This window comes from Pleurodeles waltl, chromosome 3_1, assembly GCF_031143425.1.
Source record: "Pleurodeles waltl isolate 20211129_DDA chromosome 3_1, aPleWal1.hap1.20221129, whole genome shotgun sequence".
Lineage (NCBI taxonomy): Eukaryota > Metazoa > Chordata > Amphibia > Caudata > Salamandridae > Pleurodeles > Pleurodeles waltl.
This window is the reverse complement of record NC_090440.1, coordinates 1,794,481,512-1,794,502,622: the sequence shown is the minus strand read 5'-3', so window position 1 is coordinate 1,794,502,622 and position 21,111 is coordinate 1,794,481,512.

The following is a 21,111-nucleotide window of genomic DNA, read 5'->3' as shown; positions in this document are numbered from 1 at the left end:
GAATGCGAAAATATTTTTTCAGAGCAGGCAGGTTCCTATGGACCAGGTTCCTATGGACCACTGCCTGCTCTGAAAAAATTGAGAAACAAATTCGGTTTGTAATGCACTGCATTAAAAAAAAAAAACGTATTTATTTAAAACCAGTCACAGACATGGTGGTCTGCTGTCCCCAGCATTCCCATGAGTGCAGCAATTATGAATATTAATGAGGAAGGTAAGTTGTGACCCTGTTGGGGTTTGCAAACAGTGTGAGTTACACTGTTGGGCATTTGGTTTTGCGACTCGCAGTTTGTGACTTGCAAATGAGTCGCAAATTGAGAGTCACAAGCCTTGGGTCGTACATCTGGCCCACTTTGCCCACCTCAACACCTCTCAGCCCAGTTGCCTCAACATCACAGACTACCATCCGCCCGCAACCTGTGTACCTGGTACAGTGTCTACCTTCTCGTGCCCCCCCAATCCTGGCTCCTGAGTTCGCAGCACAACACTTCTGACAATGAGGACCCAGGACCAGGTTGGGGAGGGCACCCTGTAGCAAGGGCACAGGGCCGTGGAGGTAGGGTGCATGGAAGGGATGCTCTGGGCCAGCAAGGACCTCTGGGAAATCAAGTAGCTGCAGAGGCACATTCAAAGAAACATGCAGGGACATATGGAGGTCCACTATACTAACATGGCCTCCCTAATAGGAGTGCTGAGGGATAGTCACATCACCCTGAGCAGAACTTCCTTTGGTTCATCAACACCAGGTACACCAAAATCAGTGACAGCCATTGTAAGGGAGGCCCTGCCAGTGGAAAACCCAGCCCCAGACACCCCTGCCTCTGTAACAACAGACCCCCCTCACTCAAGCGGAGACATTCAGCTAAATATCCAGGAGGTGCAAATGTCAAGACACCCACCACTGCCAGAAAGTGACCTCTTCCTAAAGGACCTCCTGTATGTGACACACCTTCACTCTTTTGACTGATCCTCAACCACTTACCAGTTCCAATGGACATCCCATGGCGTGGTATCTACTCCGATGATTTCATACACCATGACTGACCCCTTCACTTTACAACTTTGTTTCTTTCTGTCCAAAATGTATTTTCTGTATTAATATTGTAATAAGTTCACCCATCACAAGCCCGTTGTCTGCTTGTGTAATTTTCACATTTAGCTAGGTAGATATGCAAGACCATGTGAGCCATACGATGAAGATACAAGCTACTTGTGCAAGCTACAGATCCACAGTGTCCAGCTCAGGATTACAACCATTACACACCAGCACATTAGTACAAGTGCCTAATCAAACAAAAACATTTTGTCAAGTGTTCAGCACATAGAATGTCAATATGACTGAACTTTTGTAAACAAGAACGAGTGACTCATAATGGGAAAATACACATATTGCAAGGTATAGACCCCCATATCATGGAAGGAAGGGATTTCCTAGACATTGCCCTGTAGAATAGGCAAGCATTAAAGTGGTTGATGTCAGAAGCTTGAGCCTTATCACATACCACACCAAAGTAATCCAACATAACATAATCCAAGATACAGACAGATGGTAGTACAACAGTCTCTGCTCACAGGGCATCGTAATCGATGCTCATGCATCCAGAAGGTCTCTAAAGATAAAGCATTGGAATTCACAGAATGGCTGAATGCCCTTAAACTCTACTTACGATTCACCATCAACATCGGAGTAAAGAATTACCCTTTCCGAATCTACTAATAGCAGCCAAGAATGGCCGGCTAGTAAAAGAAGTATACTACAAATCAACGATAGGAACAACATTCTTAGGCTCGATAGCTTTCATCCCCGCTTCTTAAAATAGAATTTACCAGTGGGTCAACTCCTAAGGCTAAGAAGGAACTGTTCACGGAGACAAGAGTATGACAAACGTGCTACAAAACTAACACAGAAAATACAAGTCAAATACTATCCACCACATTTGATACAATGTGCATATAAAGAAGCCCTGAACAACACCAGGGAACAGCTTTTAGAATCTTACATAAAACCCACAATAGATAAATTGATTTACATACCAACATACAGTCCCTTATCGAATTATTTACCAAAAATTAGCAAAAATAAGTGGAGGGTTCTGAGCTCAGGAGGTCTTCCATTTGAACCACCTATGCATGCCTATAAAAAAGCCAGGAGCATCAGAGACATAGTAGAGTACACACGACCATGAAAAAACAGATCTAGTACAGGTCAGCAAACTCTTTGGAACCTAGCGCCCCAGCAGGCCACACACCTTGCAGGAATTGCTGTGTTTGCTCTTATACTAAGGATACATCGAAGTTGGACCTCGGGCTCAGGACCCCATGGGAACTGAAGAACTTCTCCAACTGCAACAGTAAAAATGTAATCTACCTGAAAAAGTGCCATGTAACCTGAAATATACAGGTATGACCACCAGTCTAGTAGGCACATGTATCTGTGAACATAGAAACACGATACGTTGCAAACGTGATTCAACAAGACGCACAGATCATTACATCAAAATGAACCATGCCGACGACGACATCGAGTGGTATGTGGTAGAGAAACTGACACAAGCAAGATACAATATGATACAACATCTACTGTGGAGTGAACAACAATGGGTATGGGGACTTCAAACTAATGTCAACAGTCTCAACGTTGAGGTACTGTGGTCACTATAACAAAGAGACTAGAAACTCACTAAGGGGGCAGGACCCTCCTTATATCACACACCCCTGTCTCCACACTATGGACCTCGTGGAGCCATTAGTGACAGTTATTTATAGGTTACACGGTTAGAAATAATTAACAATGGGAATACTCTTTCAGACCGCCTTGTACTATCCTGAGATCACAATGCAAGTCTGTTTAGATACACACATACACTGCTACTTCAACAGATTGTCAGCTAGCCTGTTTAGATACAGACATATACTGTCACTTGAATACTTTTGACAATGATGGGAATACTCTTCTAGATCATCTTGAACGATCTCACTCTACCCTGAGATCGTTAGTTAGTGTAGATACAGACATACATTGCCACTTTAACCCTTTCGCTGCCAGGCCTTTTCCCACTCAGGTGCCAAGCCTTTGTTTGGCTATTTAGGGCAGTTCGCGCTAAGGCCCTCATAACTTTTTGTCCACATAAGCTACCCACACCAAATTTGTGTCCTTTTTTTTCCAACATCCTAGGGATTTTAGAGTTACTCAGACTTTGTGGGTTCCCCTGAAGGAGACTAAGAAATTAGCTAAAATACAGTAAATTTAAAAAAAATTGAAAAAACGACTGCAGAAGAAGGCTTGTAGTTTTTTCCCCTGAAAATGGCATCACAAAGGGTTTGCTGTGCTACAATCACCATCATCCCAGCTTTCAGGGACAGGCAGACTTGAATCAGGAAACCCCATTTTTCAACACAATTTTGTCATTTTTCTGGGACATACCACATTTTTACTATTTTTTGTGCTTTTGGTCTCCTTCTACTTAGTGACAGAAATGGGCATGAAACCAATGTTGGATCCCAGAAAAATAAACATTTCTGAAAAGTAAACAAAATTCTGAATTCAGCCAGGGGTCATTTGTGTAGATCCTACAAGGGTTTCCTACAGAAAATAACAGCTGAAATAAAAAAAATAATTGAAATTGAGGTGAAAAAAACAGCCATTTTTCTCAATGTTTTACGCTGTAATTTTTTCCTGCGATGTCAGATTTTTTAAAGCAATATACCGTTACGTCTGCTTGAGTCTTCTGGTTTCAGCAATATATAGTTCTTGTAGGTTCATCAAGAACCCTACGTACCCAGAGCCAATAAATGAGCTGCACCTTGCAATGGGTTTTCATTCTATACCGGATATACAGCAATTCCTTTTCTGAAATATAAAGAGTCAAAAATAGGTATCAAGAAAACCTTTGTATTTACAAACTGGGCACAAGATAAGGTGTTAAGCAGTGGTTATTTGCAGATATCTGAATTCTGGAGTGCTCATACTAGCATGTGAATTACATGGCATTTTTCAATTACATGTCTTTTTTACACACTGTCTTACATTTGGAAGGAAAAAATGAAGAGAAAGACAAGGGGCAATAACACTTGTTTTGCTATTCTGTATTACCCCAAGTCTCCCGATAAAAATGGTACCTCACTTGTGTGGGTAGGACTGATGTTCGCGACAGGAAATGCAACATGGACACATCACATTTTTACATTGAAATCTGATGTGTTTTTTGCAAGCTGTAGGTTTTGGCCTCTAGCTCAGCCGGCACCTAGGGAAACCTAGCAAACCTGCATATTTTTGAAAACTAGACCCCTATGGGAATCTAAGATGGGCGTGACTTGTGGGTCTCTGACCAGGTTCTGTTACCCAGAATCCTTTGCAAAGCTCAAAAGTTGGCCAAAAAAATACTTTCTCCTCACATTTCGGTGACAGAAAGTTTTGGAATCTGAGAGTAGCCACTAATTTCTTCCACCCAGCGTTCCCCCAAGTCTCCCGATAAAAATGATACCTCACTTGTGTGGGTAGGCCTAGTGCCCACGACAGTAAATGCCCCAAAACACAACATGGACACATCACATTTTCCCAACAAACAGAGGTGTTTTTTGCACAGTGCCTAGCTGTGGATTTTGGCCTATAGCTCAGCCGGCACCTAGGGAAACCTACCAAACCTGTGCATTTTTGAAAACTAGACACCAATGGGAATCCAGGATGGGGTGACGTGTGGGGCTCTGACCAGGTTCTGTTACCCACAATCCTTTGCAAACCTCAAAAGTTGGCCAAAAAAACACTTATTCCTCCCATTTCGGTGACGGAAAGTTCTGGAATCTGAGATGAGCCACAAATTTCCTTCCACACAGCGTTCCCCCAAGTCTCCCAATAAAAATGATACCTCACTTGTGTGGGTAGGCCTAGTGCCCGCGACAGTAAATGCCCCAGAACACAACATGGACACCTCACGTTTTCCCAAAGAACAAAGGTGTTTTTTGCAAAGTGCCTACCTGTGGATTTTGGCCTGTAGCTCAGCCGGCTCCTAGGAAAACCTACCGAACCTGCACATTTTTTAAAACTAGACACCTATAGGAATCCACAGTGGGGTGACTTGTGGGGCTCCGACCAGGTTCTGTTACCCAGAATCCTTTGCAAACCTCAAAATTTGGACAAAAAACACTTTTTCCTCTCATTTTGGTGACAGAAAGTTCTGGAATCTGAGAGGACCCACAAATTTCCTTCCACCCAGCATTTCCCCAAGTCTCCCGATAAAAATTATACCTCACCTGTGTGGGTAGGCCTAGCGCCCGCGACAAGAAATGCCCCAAAACACAACGTGGACACATCACATTTTCCCAAAGAAAACAGGTGTTTTTTGCAAAGTGCCTACCTGTGGATTATGGCCTCTAGCTCGGGGAAACCTACCAAACCTGTGCATTTTTTAAAACTAGACACCTAGGGGAATCTAAGATGGGGTGACTTGTGGGGCTCTCACCAGGTTTTGTTACCCAGAATCCTTTGCAAACCTCAAAATTTGCCTAATAAAACACTTTCTCCTCACATTTTAGTGACAAAAAGTTCTGGAATCTGAGAGGAGCCACACATTTCCTTCCACCCAGCGTTCCCCCAAGTCTCCTGATAAAAATGATACCTCACTTGTATGGGTAGGCCTAGTGCCCGCAACAGGAAAAGCCCCAAAACACTATCTGGACACATCAAAATGATCAAATACAAAACTACCTGTTTTTTTTGGGGGGGGGCACGAGCATTTTTGTTCCTGGGCTCAGCAGCCTCCTAGGGAAACCTACCAAACCCAAAAAACTGAGTGGGAACCACAGTGGGTCCAAAAGGGCAGTTTGAAAAAATACATTTTTAGGCTGACAAATGCAGCAGAATGTTTATCGGTATAGATGGGACAATGTTGGGTGGTAGGAATTTTGTGGATTCCTGCAGATTCCGGAAGGTTCCATCACAAAAATGTGGGAAAAATGTGTGATTTCCAGCAAAGTTGCAGGTTTGCAGGGCATTATGGGTAAGAAAATGGTGCGGGGTGCATATGAAGCACACCACCCTGGAATCAACAAGATGTTTAGTTTTCAGATGTGTCTGGGTCTTGTGGATTTTTCTACATGGCAGCGTCCCAAAGTAAAAAAGTGCAGCCCTCACCTTTCCAAGTGGGACGATTTTGAGAGTTACCAAGCTCCCATGGCCCAAATGTAAAACCAAAAACCAAAATAATCAATCGTCTTCTTGCTTGCCGTGGGATAAGATGTTTTAGTTTGCAGGGGGAGAGCCGAAAGACTGTTACCCCCTTCAGTTGGGGTGGTGGCATAACCGGGCCCATTCTTGTTGGTAGCTACCACCCCACAATTGTTTTTTTTTTATTCCATGCCATCTAGTAGACTTTCTGCCCCCCCCCAGGGTATGGATTGGGGGTAATTTCCGTATCTGCCCACTGGTGGGCAGAACAGCTCTGGCCCCATTTATTTGGGGTGGGGGTATGGCCATACCCCCACCCTCTTATTTTGAAATAAAATCTTCCCTGGTCTCTGGTGGGCTTTCTGTTCTATAATTATATTAGGCCGATCTGCCTCCAGGGGGTGCAGAAATGGCCTAAAAATTATTTGCCCCCCTGGGGAGCGGCCCTTACCCAAGGGTCCGCTCCGCTTATACGTAAGTATAAGATAAAACAAATTCCCTGGTGTCTAGTGGGTTCTGCCCCCATCTGCCTAATTATCTTAGGCTGATCTGCCCCCGGGGGGGCAGAAATGGCCTAGAAACAATTTGGCCCCCCAGGGAGCAACCCTTGCTGAAGGGGTCGCACCCTAAACATAAAAAAAAGACAAAATCATCCCTGGTTTCTAGGTGTTTTCTAACACCCTCCTTCCCCCCCCCCCCCCCCCGGGACAGAAATGGCCTAAAAATTATTTGCCAAAAACACAAAAGGGTATGGGGATCTCTTGAAATGAGGAGCTGAACCCAAGGGAGATTATTCAGGGGCTCCTAGACCTCAGTGGGTATGTGAAAAATTATTTGGCCTCCTGGGGAGCGACCCTTACCCAAGATAAAAAAAAAAAATCCCTGGTGTCTAGTGGTTTCTGCCCCCCCCTGGGGCGGATTGGCCTAATTATATTAGGCCAATCTGCCCCCCAGGGGGGCAGTAATGGCCTAGAAACAATGTGCCCCCCCCAGGGAATGACCCTTGCTGAAGGTGCCGCTCCCCTTATGTCCATTTAAAAAATTAAAATCCCTGGTGTCTAGTGGGCATTTCTGCTGCCCGATCGCATCGCAGAAATGCTTGCAGAGACATGAAAGGAAAGGCCTTTCCCTACATGTCTCTGCTGGCCCCCTCCTCCCGAGCAGAAGACAAATGCTGAGCATTTCTGTTCCACAATCGCGCTGGAGGCATGCTTCCTGCGCAATGGGAGGTGACCTCTAATGAGGTCAGCATGCTCTTGCGTGCAGATGTCATCAGACGTCACTGGGGGGGTCAGGGTGGAAGGGGAATGGATTCCCCTTCCAGCCTTGACCCTTTGGCCCTCGGGGGGAGTGCTAGCGCTTCTCCTGAGGGCCGGTAAATGGACAGAATGGTTATGTCCATGGCGCATCACAGTCGCAGCCATGGACGTAACTATTACATCCCTGGCGAGCAAGGGGTTAACAGCGGGACTGCACTGTGGCAATGTCATTTCCCATCTGGCTTTGCCGATGCATGGCAATGCAGGGGTGCATTGACGCCTCGGCTGCAGGTTATGTAAACCGAGGCGTTGACCTCCGTTCATGTCCCTGATTATGAAAAAAAAGGGGGGATTCTAACATGATAGCCCCTCTCTTATTAACCTTTTCCCCTTCTGGGGAAGAAAGATAATGTGCCTCCCCCCGGAACACACCGGGGGGGGTGTGTGTTAGGGTTTGTGCACAGCAAAGAGCATGTCCCCTCTCACTGCACTAGTGGGTTCTGTAATAGCTCCCTTTTAAACTTACTGTTGAAAGCCTTTCTTGTTATCTCACCTTCCCCCCCCCCCCCTAGGCTTCTGTGTATGTTGTTTAATGTGCTGTTTTGTTTACACATTGGGCCTTGCTTTTACCAAGGCTTCTTTAAAACACTCCTCTCTAGGCCATGTGTTAATTTAACTCATTTGCATAATAACTGAAACTCTGCACACCTTTCAAGAACATGTGCAGCATGTGAGGACCACACCCAGCTCTTCAAACCACACCCAGCTCTGCACACCTTTCAAGAACATGTGCAGCATGTGAGGACCACACCCAGCCCTGCCTATAAAAGGCAGCCCCCGAGCCTCGCCCAGTGCTTGTGCTCGTCTACCTCCCGCTTACCTGAGGACAGATCCCTCGGCGCTGGCACTCCTGCTCTCTACAGACTTTCATTGGCTTCAATGGGCGCAGCTGCTGGCTCTTCCTTCTTCCGGTTTCCGGTTCCTCCTTGCCTCAGCCTCTCTCCTACAAGCAACCTGCAAAAGAGAAAGAAGACAAGGTTAGACTGATCAGTATCTCTTGCCAGCAACAAGTAAGTGCAAAACTTTTATTACCTGAAAGAACTTTGACTACAATTTCTGGATTCGTGTATAGACAATTTGAAACAAGATACCTTCCACGAACATTGTGATTCAAACTCTTTGTTACAACAATACTTTGTGGAACTTTGTGAAGCAAACATTTTTTTATGGAACTTTTAAGAATCGAACCGTGGAAACCATTAACAGCAAAGCAAACAGTAAATCAAGGACTTGCACAAATTACATGCTGTATTTTGACTTAAAAGTACAGTATTTGTTTTATAAAAGATTCTGGAAATATGGGAAAAGTGAGTCTGCTATTGGCAATTTAGACTTTAGTTATATTAAGATGAATGTTTGATATTGATAATTCTGATAACGGTATTTGTTTAATGTTTTAGAAGCTTTAGAGTAATAGAAAGCACACCCAGAGCAGTAACACATTCCAAACCTGGAAACTAGAGACCAGGATCCAAGAGGTACTTTTAGAAGAAAATTTCTAATAAATAAAGGGATAGTCAGGAACCCAGTTAGGAATAGGATGTACTTATCTGTTCTTTGTTTATGTTTCATTAGGCACCAGTTTCTACAGAAGTCAGAGAGGGCCGCAGATTTGTGAAGCACTTCAACAGTAGAAACGCAAGAACGCTGTTGTCTCTTTATTTTATTTTATCCACTTCCCCCCTTCCCTTGAGCTTCTGTTCTTAGTGCACTGTTTTAAAAACTAGTGTGCTGGAACAAGCAGTTTCAGGGTGGGGTCGGATTGTCTTCAACCTCCATCAGAACTGAACAAGGACTCAGGTGAGCTGGGCTTTGACAGAAGCACAAACCTTAAAAAAAAAAAAAAATCAGTTCTGGTGGACGATGAATATCGGGGAAGAAATAGAGGGCATTGACGTCACGGATATGGCGCAGGCCCTAAATGAGGACTTGGCTCATAATGAATCAGTGTCTGGCATCTTGCAACATATGCAAGAGGAAATAGAGAGATTAAAGATGGAGAATACCTCTTTAAAACAGGATTTAAGCAGGTATAAATTTAGGGTATCTCAGTGGAACACAGCTTTTACGCCTTTGTTTAAAACCTCCTCAGAGACAGGGGCGCCATCAAAACATACAACTTTGCCTCCCCCAGTTGAGGTCACTGTTAATGTTCCTAATGCTGTGCCCTTAGCAGCACCTGAACGTTTTCATGGAGATAGTAACAAATTCCATGTTTTTATCAATCAATGTCAATTACACTTCGTTTGTAAGCCACAACAGTTCCCTACTGATGCTACGAAAGTGGCATTCGTCTTGTCTTATTTGGGTGGCACAGCAGCCAATTGGTCAATTCCTTTTGTGGAGAGAGATGATCCCATCCTCCATAATTGGAATCAATTTAAACGTACCATGACCAGCCTTTTTGCAAAACACACTTTCATGCAGGCAAGTGATAATGAGCTTTTAAATCTTAAACAAGGTAACAAGGATTTATTGACCTATCTCACTAGTTTTAATCGTTTACTCACCGAGACACACTGGCCAGAAGAAAAGCGTGTCTCCCTTTTCTACAAAGGTTTGAGAGACGAGTTAAAAGACGCGCTGGCTCATATTGTTGATTTGCCAGAAGACTATTCGGACTTTGTAGATTTAGTTGTGAAATTAGAACATAGACTAGGAGAAAGAAAGGGAGATAAATACAAACTGGAATCACGGTTAACTTTTATTAGACACGAGAAGAAAGACCCAGATAATAAACTCCCTGAACCTGAGCCTATGCAAATAGGGACACTCAGAGGTTCACTCACATCAGAGGAAAAAGTAAGAAGGAGAAAACTTCAATTATGTTTATATTGTGGAAGGGCAGGTCACTTTGCCAGAGAATGTCCAGTAAAGCCTAAAAATCCACGAAAGGGTGCTGTTTCCTCCACCTCCTCCACTGAATCGGGAAACGATTAAGCTCGACAAGGGGAGAGGTTACTTGTTCGAGAAAACATCTTAATCAAACCTCTAATGCTGCAGCCTTCATGGTACCGCACATACCTAGACATTTCATAATTCAGGTCATTTTAATTGTTACTACCCAAGTGAGGCATTCTCTCCCTGTCCTACTGGACTCAGGCGCGACAGGAAATTTTGTGGATAATAAGTTAGCTGAAAACTTAGGACTTCCTATGTGCCTAAAGCCTTGTCCAGAAGCAGTATGTGCAGTGGATGGGTCAGAATTGACCTCTGGATTAATCACAAAACAAACAAGTCCACTTGTTATGGTCTGTCAGAACGGGCACACAGAGGTGATTAGCTTTGATCTGATAGATACTCCTAATTTTGGTTTGATTCTCGGGGTACCCTGGTTAACAACTCATAACCCAAAAATTGATTGGGTGAATAGAAATGTTACTTTGGATTCCTCTTTCTGTAGAACCAATTGCTATCAAGAAGCAGGTACAGAACAGAGCACAGTATTACACTGTGCTAGTGTTATACAAGATGAACCAAGTCTCCCTCCTGAATATTCTGACTTTAAAGACGTCTTTGATCCAGTAAAGGCTAGTGTGCTGCCCCCACATAGGTCTTATGACTGTCGTATAGATCTTATCCCAGGGGCCCCTTTACCTAATAACAGAGTATATGCTTTGACTGACGAAGAAACCAAATACTTAAGAACCTACCTAGATGACCTACTACAGTCTGGGTTCATCCGTCATTCCACATCTCCGGTGTCATCTCCACTCTTTTGTATCCCGAAGCCGGATAAATCCCTGCGCGCGTGTATCGATTATAGAGGACTAAATAAGGCTACAATAAAGAATAAATATCCTCTTCCTCTAATACCTGTGTTGTTGGATCAGTTAAGACATTCTACTGTATACACTAAACTAGATCTGCGGGGAGCTTACCACCTGGTCCGAGTAAAAGAGGGGGATGAGTGGAAGACAGCTTTCAAGACAAAGTTTGGTTTATTTGAGTACACAGTAATGCCCTTTGGGTTATGTAATGCCCCTGCGGCCTTTCAGTTCTTTATAAATGAGGTCCTACACGAATTCCTGGACGTTTGTGTATAGTATACATAGACAACATCCTCATTTACTCTAAGAACTCAGAAGAACATACCCAACATGTTCGTGCAGTATTATCAAAGTTAAAAGAAAATCATCTTTTTGCTAAGTTAGAAAAGTGTACTTTTAATGTCAGCAAGGTGGACTTTTTAGGATACTGCCTGTCACCTCAAGGAATAACTATGGATGTAAAGAAAATCAGTGCTATTGCTGATTGGCCAGAACCATCCTCTGTAAAAGATATTCAGAAATTTCTGGGTTTCGCCAATTTTTATAGGAGGTCTATTGCACATTTTGCAGACATTGCAGCCCCAATAACTACCTTGTTGCGGAAAGGGCAACGATTTCTTTGGACTGATGAGGCGGCACACGCCTTTCAACTCCTAAAACAAAAGTTCACTTCAGCCCCAATTCTGAAACATCCTGATCCTGACTTGCCTTTTTTTGTTGAAGCGGATGCTTCACAAGTAGCTTTAGGAGGAGTTCTCTCTCAACGAGATGCAGTAGATGGCCAGTTACATCCTATAGCCTTCTATTCCAAAAAGTTATTACCAGCTGAACAAAATTACACTGTGGCTGAAAGGGAACTACTAGCTATCAAAGTAGCCTTTTCAGAATGGAGGCACCATTTAATGGGAGCCAAGTACCCAGTTACAACCTTTTCTGACCATAGGAACCTACAGTTTTTTGGATCACTTAAAGCACTAACACCACGTCAGATGCGCTGGTTAATTTTTTTTAGCACATTTGACTTTGTAATAACCTATAGACCAGGTGCACAACAAATTCAATCTGATGTGTTATCTAGATACGGACATACTTCAGACATGAAACAAGATAAAATAGGAGAACCCATTATTCCTCCCCAAAAGTTTTTGGCACCAGTACAACAGAAGGATTTCATCACAGATCTATATAATGCACACATGCAAATAGCACCTCAGGATTGGTTAAAGGATTCCCATAACACAATACAACGAGGTTTATTGTATCACGACAACATGCTGTTAGTGCCCACCTCTGAATTACAAACACAGGTGATAATTTGGCATCACGCCTCACCGTTGGCAGGTCATCCTGGTTGGGTAAAAACCCTGGAAAATGTGCAAAAACACTTTTGGTGGGACACTATAAGAAAGGACATTAAGCAATTTGTCACTACCTGTCCAATTTGTGCAAGACATAAATCTTCTCATAAGGCCCCTGACGGTTTGTTAATACCAATGCCAACACCCAAGCAACCTTGGCACACTGTGAGCGTAGACTTTATTGTAGGTTTACCACCTGTAAAATCTTTCACAACAGTGTTGGTTATAGTGGATTTTTGATCTAAAATGGCACATTTTGTACCATTACGGAAATTATCCACGGCGGCAGAATTTGCCGATATTTTTATAAGGGAAATTGTGCGCTTACATGGTTTGCCAAGCAAAGTGGTGTCAGACCGAGGGAGCCAGTTCAACTCTAAATTTTGGAAAAAATTATGTAAAAAACTGAAAATAGATGTGGCATTATCCACTGCTTTCCATCCAGAGACAGATGGACAGACTGAACGACTGAACCAAACCTTACTTCAAACGCTACTTTGTTTATTGGCTGATTATTCTAGTGAATGGTTGGAAGCTCTCCCTGTAGCGGAGTTTGTTTATAATAATACTGAGCATTCAGCTCTACTTTGCTCACCATTCTATTTCTTGCAGGGGTATCATCCAAGAACTATACCCATTTTGTTAGAAGATTCTCTGTTACCTACAGTAACGGATAGACTAACAAGGTTAGGTGACATACAAGACAAAGCCAGGAAACATTTATTAAAGTACAAGGAAAGCATGAAAAGACAAGCAGACAAACACAGATCTGAGGCCCCAATGTATAAAATCGGTGACAAGGTATGGCTCTCCACAAAGAACCTAAACATAGAGGGATCCCGAAAGCTGCAACCACGTTTCATTGGACCCTTTAGTATAACTGCCATAGTAAACCCTATAACAGTAAAATTAGATTTACCAAAAGAATATCCAGTACATACTACATTCCATGTGTCCTTGCTTAAGCCGTACAATCCAAAAACCCGACCTGAACAACCACCTCCACCCATACCAATTAAGGGAAATCTAGAATATGAAGTGAAAAGCATAAAAGACTCAAAAAGAATTAGTGGACGTCTGTTTTATTTAGTAGAATGGAAAGGATATGATGAATCTGAGAATTCATGGGAACCAGCATCATATGTACATGCCCCACAGCTGATTAGACGGTTTTATTTAAAAAATCCAGGAAAACCCCGTCCTGTAGGAGGGCCTTTGAGGGGGGCAACTGTTAGGGTTTGTGCACAGCAAAGAGCATGTCCCCTCTCACTGCACTAGTGGGTTCTGTAATAGCTCCCTTTTAAACTTACTATTGAAAGCCTTTCTTGTTATCTCACCTTCCCCCCCCCCTAGGCTTCTGTGTATGTTGTTTAATGTGCTGTTTTGTTTACACATTGGGCCTTGTTTTTACCAAGGCTTCTTTAAAACACTCCTCTCTAGGCCATGTGTTAATTTAACTCATTTGCATAATAACTGAAACTCTGCACACCTTTCAAGAACATGTGCAGCATGTGAGGACCACACCCAGCTCTTCAAATCACACCCAGCTCTGCACACCTTTCAAGAACATGTGCAGCATGTGAGGACCACACCCAGCCCTGTCTATAAAAGGCAGCCCCCGAGCCTCGCCCAGTGCTTGTGCTCGTCTACCTCCCGCTTACCTGAGGACAGATCCCTCGGCGCTGGCACTCCTGCTCTCTACAGACTTTCATTGGCTTCAATGGGCGCAGCTGCTGGCTCTTCCTTCTTCCGGTTTCCGGTTCCTCCTTGCCTCAGCCTCTCTCCTACAAGCAACCTGCAAAAGAGAAAGAAGACAAGGTTAGACTGATCAGTATCTCTTGCCAGCAACAAGTAAGTGCAAAACTTTTATTACCTGAAAGAACTTTGACTACAATTTCTGGATTCGTGTATAGACAATTTGAAACAAGATACCTTCCACGAACATTGTGATTCAAACTCTTTGTTACAACAATACTTTGCGGAACTTTGTGAAGCAAACATTTTTTTATGGAACTTTTAAGAATCGAACCGTGGAAACCATTAACAGCAAAGCAAACAGTAAATCAAGGACTTGCACAAATTACATGCTGTATTTTGACGTAAAAGTACAGTATTTGTTTTATAAAAGATTCTGGAAATATGGGAAAAGTGAGTCTGCTATTGGCAATTTAGGCTTTAGTTATATTAAGATGAATGTTTGATATTGATAATTCTGATAACGGTATTTGTTTAATGTTTTAGAAGCTTTAGAGTAATAGAAAGCACATCCCAGAGCAGTAACACATTCCAAACCTGGAAGCTAGAGACCAGGATCCAAGAGGTACTTTTAGAAGAAAATTTCTAATAAATAAAGGGATAGTCAGGAACCCAGTTAGGAATAGGATGTACTTATCTTTTCTTTGTTTATGTTTCATTAGGCACCAGTTTCTACAGAAGTCAGAGAGGGCCGCAGATTTGTGCAGCACTTCAACAGTGGAAACGCAAGAACGCTGTTGTCTCTTTATTTTATTTTATCCACTTCCCCCCTTCCCTTGAGCTTCTGTTCTTAGTGCACTGTTTTAAAAACTAGTGTGCTGGAACAAGCAGTTTCAGGGTGGGGTCGGATTGTCTTCAACCTCCATCAGAACTGAACAAAGACTCAGGTGAGCTGGGCTTTGACAGTGTGTGACTATATGAAACATGACGCGCAGCCAAGTAAATAGGTGCTTGGCAGAGATGTAATTTTCCTTCGAAGATGTTTTCACACTGAGTGAACAGCGGACAAGCAGCTGGCAGCAATAAGAGTCAGGTACTACCACGCAATGTACCATTTTGTGAAGTAAGAACAGGAGTGGTGTGAGGGGAATTGGCCTGTCATATGATCCCTTAGGGGTCTGTTGGGACATACTATTAATTAGCCCTGCATTTCTGAAAGGGGGATTTGTTTCTGAAAAGATATATCCCCCCATTTCTGTTATGAAGGGAGGGCCTATCTAGTTCATACTGTCTTAAGTAAAGGATTTGTGCAGAGCTACCGTCAGTAAAATATGTGATGACTGATAACAACTAGATGATGTAGTTCGAGGATTCCTTGATTCTGTCATATGTTTAATCTGCTGCCCCATTTTTTCAACTAAATGCGTTGTTCATATAACGTTGGATGCCATGAATGTACAGTTTTTTAACTCTTCCCCTAGTGTGTAACTAAAAAGGACATCACCTTTGCTCCAGACTGGAAGCTTGTTACTCCCCAAGTAAAGGATAAGGAGTTTAGTTATCACATAGCAAGTTATGATTTTCCAGAGGTTCTCGAAGAATGGGTAGAGACATATAACTTAGTCAATGATAATGTTAGCCTTCACAAGAATGTATAGAGACATATAAATAAGTCAATAAGAATGTTAGCCTTCACATACATCTGTATAACACCGGTTTGCAGTGGTTTTGTAGTGATTATCACTTGTGCATGTTCACATGTGTAATATCAGCCCGTGATTGACTATCTCCATTAGCAGGCAGAATTCACGATATACGATTTCTGTTTCCTGTGTCTCTCTTTCTGGTGTTTAGGTATTTTCAAGTATTGTTTCCCACTCAGGTAGATCCTGAGTGCCCCCTCCTTTTTTTTTACCCTTGTGTATTACTCTCCAAGCAAAGACTTTAGGGATCCCCAGCCTTGACGAAAGCCCCAGAATGCTTAAGGCTCATAGAGCGGGCAGAAACATGTTGTCTAAAGCAGACAGTTAGGGTAATTAGACCCGGATTACTGTCTTGGAAAGTTTTTAACTATATCGTTGGTCACCACTAATAAAGGAGAACAACACCAGTAGTGTAGAAAATATTTCTTAATTATGATGTGTATCCCTGACTTTATCCAGTCGTCTTTTATATAAGAACTCCCTCTGGTGCAGGTTTTACTGAGAGGTTGAGTTCGCCCTGGTGGTATTGTCCTTCCAAAGTGGGAAGGGGTGGACAAGGATGATGCTTGACACATAGGGCCTGATTATGACCTTGGCGGATGGGATACTCTGTCACAAATGTGACTCACATCCTGCCTGCCATTTTACAAGTTCTTTAGGATATAATGGAACTAGTAATACCGCAGACGGGATATCTGTAACGTTTGTGATGGAGTATCCCATCCGCCAAGGTCATATTCAGCCCCATAGTGTGTGGGACAACCTCTTCCAGTAAGAAAATATTCTAACAGATAGACGAGAGCGACATTCTCAAGACTAATGGAAACAAATAGTTGAGCCTATCTTAAGTTGACAGAATGTCACACGTTAAGTTCAATGCCACCACACCACTTGTGATTAGTATTTTGTCGAGAGGACGTGTGGTATGCTTCCCTCTCCTTCTCTCTTTGGGCTTGGCATAATCACAGGACATCATAATCCAATGCTCATGCATCTGGTGGTAAAACATAAACTTGTGGTACAGGCACTGTGGCCTGCAATGATGAAACACATCCACTGCTTCATACAGGCCATACAAAGAGTGTTTCGCTATATACAGGTCATACAAAAAGAGTGAAGGAAAATTACTTGCTCAAAAGCTATGACTACCTATTTTCATAATGACACACAAGATGCATCAGGCCCATCACAAGACACAAAACAAGTACAATGTGCACTTCTGTATCTCCACCAAACACTGTGCAAACTCTCTTGATACCGGACACATACATCCAAATTCTGCAACCTACATTACCTAGAAAAACCCATGCCCACTTTGTATGTCAGAACAGCATTAGATACCTGCCAATGTCACAACTCTGGAATGCTCACATGAAGTTGCAATAGTGAAGGTACTTGTATAAATAACAAAACATGGAGTACACATTTGAAACCATACCTATGACACAACTCACAGAGCAAGCATCTGGAAAACAAAGTACTTTGCGAGGAAACTGACACAAACAAAGCAACATCATCAAGGTGGGGATGTGTCAACAGCTATGTTATCAAGCAACCTTTGGCTGAATATTGCAGACTATCAGCACCCTAGCTGTGTCTAAAACACTAAACTCGACACATTTTCACAACTACAGTTCATTGAACAGTCACAGCCATGACATCACATGACGTACTTTCACTCATAAAAAGTAAAGTAGTTGTTGATGAGATGTTCCTACAACCCATCCCCTTCCTCTTCACCACTGTCATCCTCACTTGGCATTTCAGGAGTTTCACCCAGTGGCACTGCAGGCTCCCCCTCCCCTGGGATGTACAGGATATTCCTCTGCATGGTGATGTTGTGGCGCATGGATCAGGTCACAATAATCGGACACACCTTCCAGAATGAGTAGAGAAGGGCCCCACCAGACAGATCCAGACAGTGAAATCTGGCCTTCAGGAGTCCAAAAGCATGCTCCACTGGTCGCCTTGTTCTTCCATGGGCCTCACTGAAGATGACTTCCACTGCGTAGTTGGATTCCCTAACAGCATCAACAACCAAGGACAGTTTGGACATGTGGAGCTCCTGTCAAGCAATGGGATATAAGTGCAACAATTAGTCACTCACTTTCTGATTTTACCACCTGACATTGCACACACACACACTCAAGACAGACATGACTTACCAACCAGCCAGGCCCTTGCTGGGTGCAGTTGAGACATCATCTGGAGTATGGTGCTGTTCCACATTATGAAGGCATCCTGGGCTGACTCTGGATAACAGGCATAGACGTGAGATCCGCCAAACAGAAAACTTGCACATTGATGGAATGGAAGTTCTTTTGGCTGCAATAGACTTGTTCAGTGGCCTGTGATGGTACCAGGCCAACATGTGTGCCATCAATGACGCCCCACCACATGTGGGAGGTGGGCAAAACCATAAAAGTCACCTTTAACATTGGAAAAATCCTTACGTCGGGGGAAGCTGATATAGCAGTCAATGTGTTTCTCCACTGCTGAGAGGAAATCCTTCAACACCGGAATGAACATAGATTGGGATATACCAGCAGATAGGGCTACAGTATGTTGGAAGGATTGTGTGGCTAGGCAGGGCAATACTGACATGACTTGTACAATGGGTGGTACGCAAGTTGAATAACTAATAGATGACATCAGTTCTGGCTCCAACTGACCACATAAGTCTACTGTTGCTTGCCTATCAAGGCGGTATAACATAATAATATGCAGTTGCTTCATGATCTGAAGGTCTGACAGTGGACGGTAGACAGAAGGTTGTCGCATCCTACCACTCCCAGAGTACCTTTGTGTGATAAGACATGATTTGGAACATTAGTGAGTGTGTCCACAGCAACATACATGATGGATGCCAAGAATATCATGTGACAAAGCATTTCTGACTGGAAAGACATGACACACAGTACCCATCACAACTGGCAACCACACAAGGGTCATATGTGACCCCCATGGTTTTCAACACATGTCCACAACATGGATTTAGAAGACACTCATAGATGTGCTACACAATTGCCTCTAGAAATCTGACTGTATATTCCAACCACCAAAAAGACCATCAGCGGTGGTGGAACGTACACCTCTGTAAAATGCTATCTGTGCCCTGCAACGCATTAGACTGGTGGTTCTGTAAAAGGACAAGACAAGACAAGATACATGATAAGATAAAATAAGAATGTTTGTGATGCAAGAAAACATATATTGTAGGTGTGATGTGGATTATTAAGCCAAATACAGCATTTCAGGCTGACAAAATGGAGGATGCCTGACCTTCTTTACTTGACATTAGGATCAGCCCAAGACTGCTGAAGGAGGTCATCAGGGTGGCAGGCAGTTCATGGCCCAATGGCTGTGTCCACCGGCAGTGATGAGGGAGTACGTGGCAGACGCGACCTCCATGTTATGCCCATTCACTCACTTGACTCCTGACACTGCTGCCAGCAACACCTCGACAACCTGAGCTGCTATGTGCTTCCTCTGGGAGCAATCATGCCACGTCCAGCAGGTGATAGGGCCCCTGCCTTCTCTCCAAAGGAGGTGAAGAGGCTTGTTGATGAGGTCCTACCTATGTATGGACAGCTTTAAGACTTACCAGAGTAGCAGGTAAGAATCTCATTGGCACAAATGATTCTGTTTCGACACCATCATTTACCTCCTCACTGGCTACAATGCGCCACTGTGTGTCAGTAAGACTTCTTTTGTGCCTATTGTTGCAGTCTGTGTGGCATCAGTGGGATGTACATTGTGCAGATATTGTAGCCAGTACTATATGTTATGTTCAGTCACATTGTGTTGTGTGAGGTTTTTGAGCTCCTAATACATCCTTGTTTTGGATGCACTTAACTAGGCAAGTATACTTTACTGCCATCCACTGACATCTCTTTCTTTATGATGGTTGTAAATGTTAGACAACATGTATGTGCATTACAGCATGAGCTGTGTATGAATCTTATATGAGCCATTTGATAATCTTGAAAGCAATGTGCATAGTACCACAGATCTTTCATCCCCCATCTGGCCTTGCCAAACTGTAGTCTGGACTCCATATCCTGACTCACTCTCCACTTCAGGTTGCCACAAACAACCACATGCCAAAGTGCTGATGGACACATGAGGTACTACCATGCATGGAAGTGATGGAAATGGAGAGACGTATGTTCTGTATGTTTAGCCTGCAGAGTCCAGGGCCAGTCAAATGTATCTCCCAGTATGAGACATTGTCCAGGCTGGAGTAAAGTCACTGTGGCTATGCAACTGTGGTGCTGTGCCCAATCCCTGTACACCAACAGATCCTGTCATGTGGACAATATGATGCTCTTGTGGCAAACCTGGCCCTGAATGTCTCAGTCCATTGATTAAACTAGGAATGGGTACTAAGGTGCATCCCAGAAGTAGTGCATATAGGGCATTACGCATCATTGTCACTGTGTGTTTTTTTGTGTGTCTCTTACTCCCACAGCTCTGTTTTCACCTTCATATAAGTTATATTTGTCCTGTATATGCATATTGCATTGATGACAGTCCCACAGTTCAGACAGTGCATTGATTCCTGGGATGCCATGATGTGTGAGTCAGTAGCTTGGTCACATAGCAGAAATTGTACAATGCAGACCTTTGCATGTTGGATGCAAACTCTGTAGGATAGACACATATGTTCAAAGGAGTGTTCTGTAGTATAGGTACATACCACAGAACTCACCCCCTGAAGTGGCATGAGTCTGCATTTGGTATGCCACATGTCCACACATGCACAAGGAATACACTCTTTGTACCAACCATTCCAGCCCCTTCATTGTCACTCAAGTGCAAGAGTGAAGTATGTACTATGGCAGTTGCCTGTAAGGAGTCAATCTCGCAGAATGTGAATGTGTTGGCCCATTTAGGCCTAAATAATTTATCCTTCAGAGGCCACATACGTGTGTAGTGTTGCATTGTGGCTTACATCACAGTACATGTTGCTGGAGCATGAGCTACCTGATGTCAGTAGGCCTGCTTAGTCATGGTAGGCCCTGAACAGTATAGTGGGTTAGTTTTCACATGTATATATATGTCTGTAGTTATGTCCCTGAACTTAAGGGCTTGTGTGCTTTA